The 10,106-nt window shown below is 41.2% G+C and overlaps 1 pseudogene; it reads left to right on the top strand.

The window, feature by feature from the left end:
• The first annotated feature begins 561 nt into the window (after positions 1 to 561).
• On the top strand, positions 562 to 2,649 carry LOC117560099 (annotated as a pseudogene).
• The last annotated feature ends 7,457 nt before the right edge of the window (positions 2,650 to 10,106 follow it).

The following is a 10,106-nucleotide window of genomic DNA, read 5'->3' as shown; positions in this document are numbered from 1 at the left end:
TTTTATTTATTTATACTTATGACATGTTCCGACCTCTATATAAGTGTGGGCCTGAACTCTCTTAATTCCATCGTGTCACCGGGCCCGGAGGGGTAATATCTTTCTTATTATACATCCATGGGTATTATGAGCGTTGTGATTCAACCGAAGCACTTTCTGAAGCAGTTACGTGGTATTGAGGGGCAGCGAGGCTTCGTTTGTCATCGGTGACATCACTGGACCAAAACGATACAAGCCTCGATACAAGCTTCACAAAAAACTTCCGGGATTACTCGACACACGCTCCGAAGCCTCGGCGCAATACGTAGAGAGTTTGTTGTCCTGTCCTCACACACAACTCTAATTCATCCCGGTACCGAAGTCGGATCCGCTTTTCCGTACCCAAACCTACTTAAAAGTGAGACAAATCAACTCTTTGCCCTCCAAAAATCCGCAGTTGAATACTGACAATTTCGGATTGATGTTAAATGTTGTACAATTGTTGTCTTTTGTGGTAAAAAAAAATCATTGCAACTTCTTTTAATTCCAGCCGCTATGTGTAATTTATTGCAGGAATCAGTCATGGCTGCAAACGGAAAGCAGACCTGTTATGAGGGCAGGATTCTCCAAAATTACCAGGTATACCTAGAACAGTCTGGACTACACAAGCGCTTTCTCCAGGGTGTTCACCACATCCTGCTGGGGGAATTTAAAAGGTACAGTACAAGAGATGTCCTATTCATTAGAGGTCTTAAGACTTTTCATTTGTTTGCAGTCACTTTTACTGTAAATCATGTGTTGATGCAGAATTGGAGCTGGTAAAAGCAGCCTGGATGTTCTTGGTGTTGGAAGTGGTGGAGGTATGAGATACAGAAGCAAGTTCTGTTGTAAAAACACAACATGTTCCTTTATGCCTCTCTCACACACACACACACACACTGCTGTAATTTATTTTTTATATTTTTGGAGCAAAAGAGTCAGTGTGTGATCTCAAATCGAAAGTCTGGTGGCCTCCAGGTGAGATGGACTCTGCTGCAGTCCACATTCCCTGCAGTCCAGATCACCGCTGACATTGTGGAGGGCAGCTCAAAACTTACTGACAACTTCGAAGGTATTAACCATTTAGAGCGCTGCAAAATCAAATATATTTTTGGTACTTGTGGGTTATCTGTCGCAACTTTTTTAGTTTTTTTCAGACTGTAAATACACACTTTTTTTCCTTTGTTAAGACTCTATAAATAACCCCAACTCCTAGGATGAATGATTTTGTTATTTTGAGAAATGAAAAAGTTAATGTGGAGAAGCCAGTTTACCGCTATTAAAAAGTGACGACAGATTACCCACAAGTACCATATTTTTGTATCATTTCCTTCCACATGTGTCTTTGTCTCTTTCAGCGGATCATGCAAATACAATCCAAGTTATATATATTTGTTATAATTGTTATTTCTGTATAACTGTTGATTCAGCTCTAACAAATGTTTTTTTGGCTATTTAACATTGCATGGTGATTGTTTAAAAACATTTGGGGAGATTATTAGGTTATCCATTTTATTGGCTTACTCATAACATTTGTTTTGAATCATAAAACTAACTTCTGTGTCCTCAAAGCACTGTGGGCAATTGTGGAAGTTAATGGATTGCTAGCAACTATACCTGTTGTTCTGATGCACTGTATACGTTACATATCTTGCAATTATATTGTCTGCTTTGTTTTTGTATGTCCAATTTATAGCTTTGGTAGCAAAGACCGCCAACCTTCAGAATATCTCCTTTGCTTAGCATTTGATGAACAGTGAGGACTATGAGAGGCAAGTCAAAGCAAAAGGAGACATGAAGACATTTGACTTCATACACATGATTCAGGTAAAATAACTTAGATTTTTGGATTCTTTTTTAAATTGAAATTATTATTTTTAGGGTTCCCTTTCAGGTCTTCGTGTCCATGCATTGAGAGCAAATAAGCATTACCTTTTCTGCTGAAAAAAAAGTGTTTATCAATCATCAGTGTATAGTCTGACATATTTGTCCTAGACATGAAAACACAGACTGTGTACTTGCATGGATGCAAGCTTTAATTGAAAATATTAAAACTTTCCCATAATGCTCTCCTTCACAGATGATCTACTATGTGGATAACCTCACCGACACCATCAAGTTCTACCACAGCCTGCTGAAGAACAATGGCATCGTGGCAGCCAGTAAGAAGTTATGCTGTGTTGAGTATTGTTGAGGCTTCTGGATAAGATCATTAATGACCATGAATCCCTCTTGACTGTAATACAATTTGAAATGGTAACCATTATTAGCAATCTACAGTATTTCTTCTGGCATTAATGTATTTTTTTCATCTCAAACCGTCCAGCTAACTGTGGCAGTGACACCCTGTGGAAGGATTACAAGAAGGAGCTCTGGGTAGACTCCATCACAGATTGGGGCTCATCAGAGGAAGTTATCACCTGTCTAAAGAGCCTGGGTCTAAAATACAAGCACGCCATTCCCCACGTCTTCGACATCTTCAATCCAAACAGTCAGATCGGAGAACATCTGCTTAATTTCATAACATCCAAAGATCACTTCTACCAGTACTTCACCCCAGAGATCAGAGCGGGCATGTTGGACACTCAGCTTAAGGATGCAATTGTAAATCACAATTTCAACCGTAAATAAATGAAAAATTGAAATGAACAAACAAAAGGTTAGATATGGTCAAGTTGGAAATAATTTTAAATACAAGACAAGTCTAACTCCATCCATACAAAATATACAATATTTACCTCTAAAATGGTTTGTACCAAAGTATTTAAGTAATGGTGGCCGCCGGGGGCAAATGCGCTAAAAAGCCCAAAACACTTACATCAGGAGAAACTTGATGCACTTTCAAAAACTATGCAAACATAAAAACACAAATGCGCCATAACACATGCAAATGAAGAAACCTTTGTACCAATGTGACAGCTCATTTGCATGTGTTATGTTTTTTACTTTGCTTCGTATTTTAAACTGCAGCGCATTTCTTTTAAAAGGTCCCATGTCATGCTTTTCTGGTTATTACCCGTCCCCTTGTGTGTTATGTAGCTTTTTATGCATGTAAACGATCTGCAAAGCAAACCCTCAAAGTACACCCTGAAGCGAGTAAAACTCTAACACAGAAAAGACCTGTCTACGCTGCCCCAGAACGCCTCGTTGGAGAATTTTCTTTTTCCATTTGTTTCCAATTCACACACACACACACACACACACACACACACACACACACACACACACACACACACACACACACACACACACACACACACACACACACACACACACACACACACACACACACACACACACACACACCACACAACCCTTATCTTTTCTCAGCCGCAGCTCCGTGAATCTCCACTCACAGTTCACAGTGTGCTCAGGCTGAGTTCCGCGGTGTCTCGCAGACCCCTCGCAGCAACCAGGAAACGACACCAGTAATCCAGCTCACACTGTCCGCTCCTTGAGCCTCAAAGGGCGGGGCAGCGAGCCCCGCAACGTCCCGCCAACACGGCACCCAGACCCCACGCAGCATTCTCATCTGTTTGTCATTACTTGTGTCCTTTTCTGGTTGCTAACAAACGCCGTTGTAACGATGGTTGTAACACATAAACACACATCAGAGCACAGTGGGCTCATAGGGAGGGGGGAGGGGGGCAGGAGCGTGTAGGACAGGCGTGTAGGACAGAGAGTGAATACACATACTATACAGAGATGCTGTATGAGAAAACCAATGTGATTTTGGAACATTGAACAAAGTAAATATATTCTAGTAGACCTCAACAATGGAATTATGATCAGTAGAATAGGCCATGACAAGGGACCTTTAATCTAAGGGTTTTGTGGCCGTTCTAGAGCATCAGTATCAACACAACAGTATTTCAGAAAACATCACAGCATTTCACATTGGACGGAAAGGGTATTCCTTAGGGAGAACACTTCTTGTTTGTGATTGGACAGAGCCAGCCAGAGAAGCACTGCTGTGATTGGTTGTTTTTGCTGCCAGTCAAGAAATTACGCTTCGTGATTAGCCCAACACATCAGCCGTTAGCTGTTAGCACACACTCAGAGCTCATATCTGTTCAGAAACTGGACAAAAGTTAAAGATATACAAAACACAGACTGTCTATGTCATGGCGAATACAGTCGCTGCTTTATTTATGTCTGTATGATGTTGTTGTGAGTGTGGACGGAGCAGCTACAGGTTAGTTTAGCCTGATCGATCCGATTCCGATAGGATTTACATGGAGATACGGCCCGCCCGCTCTCTAGCGTCTTGTTTGAATGACAGGAGTAAACACAGAATTAATGCTTTATTAATTCATGGTTTTTAAGGGGCTTATCTCCATGTAAATACTATGGTAGACTACTCAATATTCGCATCGCTCTAATCACTCGAGTTTCACCGTGGCTGTCAGCTGTGTTTGCTCCTGTCATTCAAACAAGAGGCGCTGGAGAGGGGGCGGGGCGTATCTCCATGTAAATCCTATGGGAGATACCAACTAGAACAAAATCAACATATTTGACCGTGATTTAATTGTAATACACGTTTCAAAGTGATGCCGAAGTAACTACATACTGATAACGGTTAGTAAAAACCATGAATTAACGCTTTGACAAGTCTGCAGATAAGACGGCAGGCGAAAAGCTTTTAAAATGTGTGTTTTCTGAATGGAATCGGATCCATCAGGCTAAACTAACCTGTTGCTGCTCCGTCCACACTCACAACAACGTCATACAGACATAAATAAAGCAGCGACTGTATTCGCCATGACATAGACAGTCTGTGGTTTGTACATGTTTAACTTGTGTCCAGTTTCTGAACAGATATGAGGAGCTGTGAGCTCTGAGTGTGCTAACGGCTGATGTGTTGGGACCGGTTGGGACATATTTCGCTGTCGAGCGTTTACCAATCACGAAGCGTCATTTCTTGACTGGCAGCAAAAACAACCAATCACAGCAGTGCTTCTCTGGCTGGCTCTGTCCATTCATAAACAAGAAGTGTTCTCCCTAAAGGAATACCCTTTCCGTCCAATGTGAAATGCTGTGGTGTTTTCTGAAATGCTGTGGTGTTTTCTGAAATGCTTTGGTGTTTTCTGAAATGTCGTTGTGTTTTCTGAAATGCTGTGGTGTTTTCTGAAATGCTGTTGTGTTTTCTGAAATGTCGTTGTGTTTTCTGAAATGCTGTGGTGTTTTCTGAAATGCTGTGGTGTTTTCTGAAATGCTGTTGTGTTTTCTGAAATGTCGTTGTGTTTTCTGAAATGCTGTGGTGTTTTCTGAAATGCTGTGGTGTTTTCTGAAATGCTGTGGTGTTTTCTGAAATGCTGTGGTGTTTTCTGAAATGTCGTTGTGTTTTCTGAAATGCTGTGGTGTTTTCTGAAATGCTGTGGTGTTTTCTGAAATGCTGTGGTGTTTTGTGAAATGCTGCGGCGTTTAGTGAAATGCTGTTGTGTTTTGTGAAATGCTGTGGTGTCTTGCACTTCAGGGCCACCGTACAATTTAGATAGATGTTCTCCTTTCAGTCATCCCACTGCACTGCCAATATTTACACAGTCCACTGGTTGAACCTGTTGCTGGATATTGAAGGGCGGACTCCCAATGTGAAACGAACTTCATTCTGGCGGATCGCTAACATTCTTGGCTAGGTTCGCTCAGAGCTCTCTCTATATGGCGCTGGGTTCGCTGAACGTGAGCATGTTTCCAGCTGCTGCACGTCATATCTTCACTATCATAACACAGCTGCCCTTGTGTGTGCAGAAATGTTTCCAACAGCAGTTGAAACTCAAACAGCCTCAAACAGAGAGATAGAGAGCCTGTCGCGTCAGTGTCTCTCGATATGTGTAACATTACGGCTGATGGCGATATTTGCACGCTCAGTAAACGTCACAACGCTCGTTCACTATCGCAATCATTTTGCATGGTGTTTAAGCTGCACAAATGGAGACAAGACGCTCAGTTAACACTTACATGTCGTGCAGGAGTGAGTCCGTAGCGATCTCCGGTCTGAATCATAGACTATATAAAGGTCTGAATACACTTTGAACCCTCCCACTGGAATTACGGATTTCCTTTAAGAGGAGGGCCAAAGATGGCAAAGAAAATCAGCCCAAAAATACCCGCATTTAGTCCTCAACGGCCTTTGAGTATTTCTCAAAAACACAAAGTAATTTACAGGCTTATTCCTATAATTGTTTTATTGTTAATAGGCCTACATCTTTATTGTTTATACATCTTTGTAATATCGGTGCTTTCTTCTCATTCTGTTGCTGCCTTGACACTTGCATTTCTATACGGGGTTATTCAAGGTCCATTTTATCTTATCTTTACCAGGCCTTATTCACATATGAAATATTTAACTGGAAACACAGCTGCTGCGATTGCATATTGGTAGAGTAAATTCTACAAACATTGTGGTATAAGAAAGCATTAATAAGGCAGATAAGGTCACTGTGACCTTTTTACCTGTGCTTCTGCTGGTGATTTGATGTATATGAATGCACCTGCCAATTGCCTGGTCAAGTTAGATGCTGCGTATCACAGTGCACTGAGATTTGTGACAAACTGTAAAGCATTAACCCATCACTGTACCCTGTATGCAAGGGCTGGTTTACTTTCACTAACTGTACGGAGGCTCAGTCACTGGTACATTTTTATATACAAAGCCATGTTAGGGAAACTTCCATCTTATATCTGCTCCCTGATCTCACGGAAAATTGTTAGTGGCTACTGCCTGAGATCGAATGCTGTGGTTTTATTAAATGTGCCAACTGCTAGGACTGTCTTAGGGAAGACAGCTTTTAGATGCGCAGCTCCTCTGTCTTGGAATAGTCTGCAAATTAAATGGAAACTGAACAATCTGGTGCCACTAAATGTTTTTAAAGCTCGGTTGGATGCTAGTCAATCGGAAGCTATTGGTACCTGTTTATGTGGATAATTATGTAAATGATGCTGTATGATGTCCTTTTGTTGTTCTATTTATGTTTTTATGTTTCATGTGGAACTACTTGAGCAGGTCTCCCTTGAAAAAGAGATCAATGATCTCAATGGGATTTATCTGTATAAATAAAGGTTTGAAATGAAATGAAGGTCACTCTTTTGATGCCTCTGTGTAAATAACTTTATCACTTGGCTGATGTTGTTAACACTGTGTGGTTGAGAGAGTTTTTATTTGGATTATAGCTTAACAATATGGGATACGCATGGGCGTAGGAAGCATCCTGAATGAAAAAAAAATAGATTTCCTGTATTCTGGTGCATTTGGTTTGATACTTTTATGTGGCTATACTAGCATGAGGAAAATGATGGGTGCATTTTGTAATTTCATCCAGTAGTAAAGAAAGGAAACATATTTGATTATTAATTCAGAGCCGTCTTTGAATGAATAAAAAGCAGTTTAAATGCCAATTTTTTGTACATTTATATACAACAATAAATATGTGTGAGTGCATTGAGAGATATTGTTGTGGAGTCATTTATATATAAATCGCAAAATACATTTGTGAATCCTTCTGTGAGCATTTATTAATATTGAGACTGATCTGACTCCATACAGATGTTAAGTTCACCTAGGAATGGTATCATTGACTTAAATGTTCAAATAAATGTTGCTCTTCAGTCTATATTGGTCATATGATGCCCCTTGACTGAAATGTTTCCTGTTCAATATCCCCACTGATTTCCTTAACATTCTGGGATGACATGGGTCACAATTGACTCTAAACTGTCATTTCCCTTTCATCACTCACCTTAGCAACGGACCTCTCTCCACTGTCCCTGTGTTCTGCCTCTGACTCACTCTCAAGCGCCTAGATGTCAAGAGAGGTGGTGAAGTGATCATTATTTATTGAGCAGTATACTCTTTCACATTGAATCATAACAAGTCATACTGAATGTAAATAAAACTGACTCTAAAGTAAGTCCCAGGACATTTTGAAGACTCAAAGTCCCAAGCAGTAGGTAGAATATTAGCTAGTCTATGTAATGTGCACAGCAAATAAATAGTTAACTGAATACTGGGATGGAAATTGCCTATAAGCACTCAGTAAAACATAAACACACACAAAAAGCTTCTGAATGATAAGAAGTATAATTAAAACATAATGTACATTACCATTTTGAGAGAGAGTACCTAAATTAAAGAACTCAGAAAATAATCTCTTATCGAACTGAGGCCCCAGTAAAACACACTGACTGCGTCTCTACATGGACATCATGGTGTTTACATGAGCAAAGAGAGATCGGGTAATTCATGTTCCCTGTTTACATGATAAATACTAGTGACCTGGCATTTCGATGCCTTTTCTCATCTAAACTATTCAGTATTTGTATCTCTCTATCATGACATAAAGACGAAACTCCTCCCCAGAAGTGAGACGCTTTTGCCGCCGCCGCCATCACTGTTAACTGATTAACTGCTACCAGCTGAAGACTTACTTTCCTCTTCTTTGAAAAATCTTATGTCCATGTTGTCTGGGGAGAAAACATATCAAACCAAGAGATCGTCAGCTTTGATTTTCGCTGTATTAACAATGTCCTGAACATTTGGTGCGTGTGCCTTACCTCCGCTACCGGCATCGCTTCATACAACAGATATGAGCTGTCCAGTCCAACTATGACAACACTCCTTGAACATGCGCGCGCTATGGGAGAATCTGCCTTGGTACAAAGTAGCAGTGAAAACATGGTACGGAGTTTCATTGATTTGGGCATTCTCTAAATAAGAAAGTGGAATGGATTTAAGCAATCATACACGAGAGGCCGTTATTGAACGTCATTATTGGTACGACACAGTCGGCCTCAAGTGTATGATTGCGATTATATTACACAAACTATCATTGTAATCATATATCGTAAAATAATTTCATAATGTGGGCTAATTTGCTCCCAAACCTACGCTTTCTGCTTGAGTTAATCTCCGTCAGAAAGTAGTTCCGAAAGTATGTTCCCATGGTAACGATAACCGATCAATCGAACACTCCTGCTACCCCGCTTACAGTTATTGATATAATTATAGTAGGCCTAAATCATATATTATTAACCAATTTATTGAAAACAATTTATTGAAAACAATTCTTGAATTAGGCTATTTAAATATCTGAGTAATCACTGTGTGGGATTAGCGGAACAAATCAAATCAGGCTGTCCATGTGAACATTTTGGGTTCAGAATGAAGGTGGATGTTCATGCTGCCATTAAAAGTGCAATTCTTGAAACAGCTCTCCATGAACTCCATGCCAGACTTTTTTGCAGGTGGTGCTGTGGTGTTCACGGGTAGGACTACGTTATAGGAAGAGCTTTCCTCCAGTGGCCGTTTCATGGCGTGTCCCGGACCGGCAAAAAGCGCGTTGCTCCACATCTTTCTGTTGTCTAGAGATGGAGCCCAGTAGCTGCGAAGCGATGACTCGTTTTTATGTCCGCTAACGGACATGATTTCTCTGGCCTCCAACCCAACAAATCAAAATTAACTGTAAAATCTGACATTTTGTAGCTACCGATTTCCAACGAGAGACAATGTATAACAGTGTAACGGCTGTGTGTCGCTAAACGTCGCTATGGAAACCACACGATGTAGGCCAGGCCTATTCAAATGGCGGCCCGCGGGCCAGATGCGGCCCAGAACCAACTCCCGAGTGGCCCCGCCTCCCGTAGCCAAATTCCTACACTAGTGCAGACCATGAACGCAACACTCCGCGTTGCATAGAAACCACTAAACCACAACGCAGCACGTTTTTTGAAAGTGCATCTCGTGGTGCTGCTAGTAACGGTGATGATGGCAACTCTAAAACATGTCTCTCTCAACTCTGAAGCGTAAACAGAGACAAAACGGTCATTGATCTTGTGGAGCAGATGCGCGCATTCCAAGTCAAGCTGGACCTTTTCGCGACCGACTTGAGTACGGGTTGGATGCTGCATTTTCCGACGCTCCACAAACACATCACATCCCCGGCACAAATCACGGATGTGATGACAGATGTCATTGCGAGGTTGAAAGAGAACTTTGCCGGTCGATTGGATGGACTTGCTCTGCCCACAGAGGTGATGGGCTTTGTCAGAGACCCCTTCACTGTTGCAATAGAGGGGGACGTATCAACCAGAGC

The sequence above is a fragment of the Gymnodraco acuticeps genome, unplaced genomic scaffold, assembly GCF_902827175.1.
Source record: "Gymnodraco acuticeps unplaced genomic scaffold, fGymAcu1.1, whole genome shotgun sequence".
Classification (NCBI taxonomy): domain Eukaryota; kingdom Metazoa; phylum Chordata; class Actinopteri; order Perciformes; family Bathydraconidae; genus Gymnodraco; species Gymnodraco acuticeps.
The sequence above is the reverse complement of the archived record's forward strand: the minus strand, read 5'-3'. Positions and strand labels throughout refer to the sequence as shown.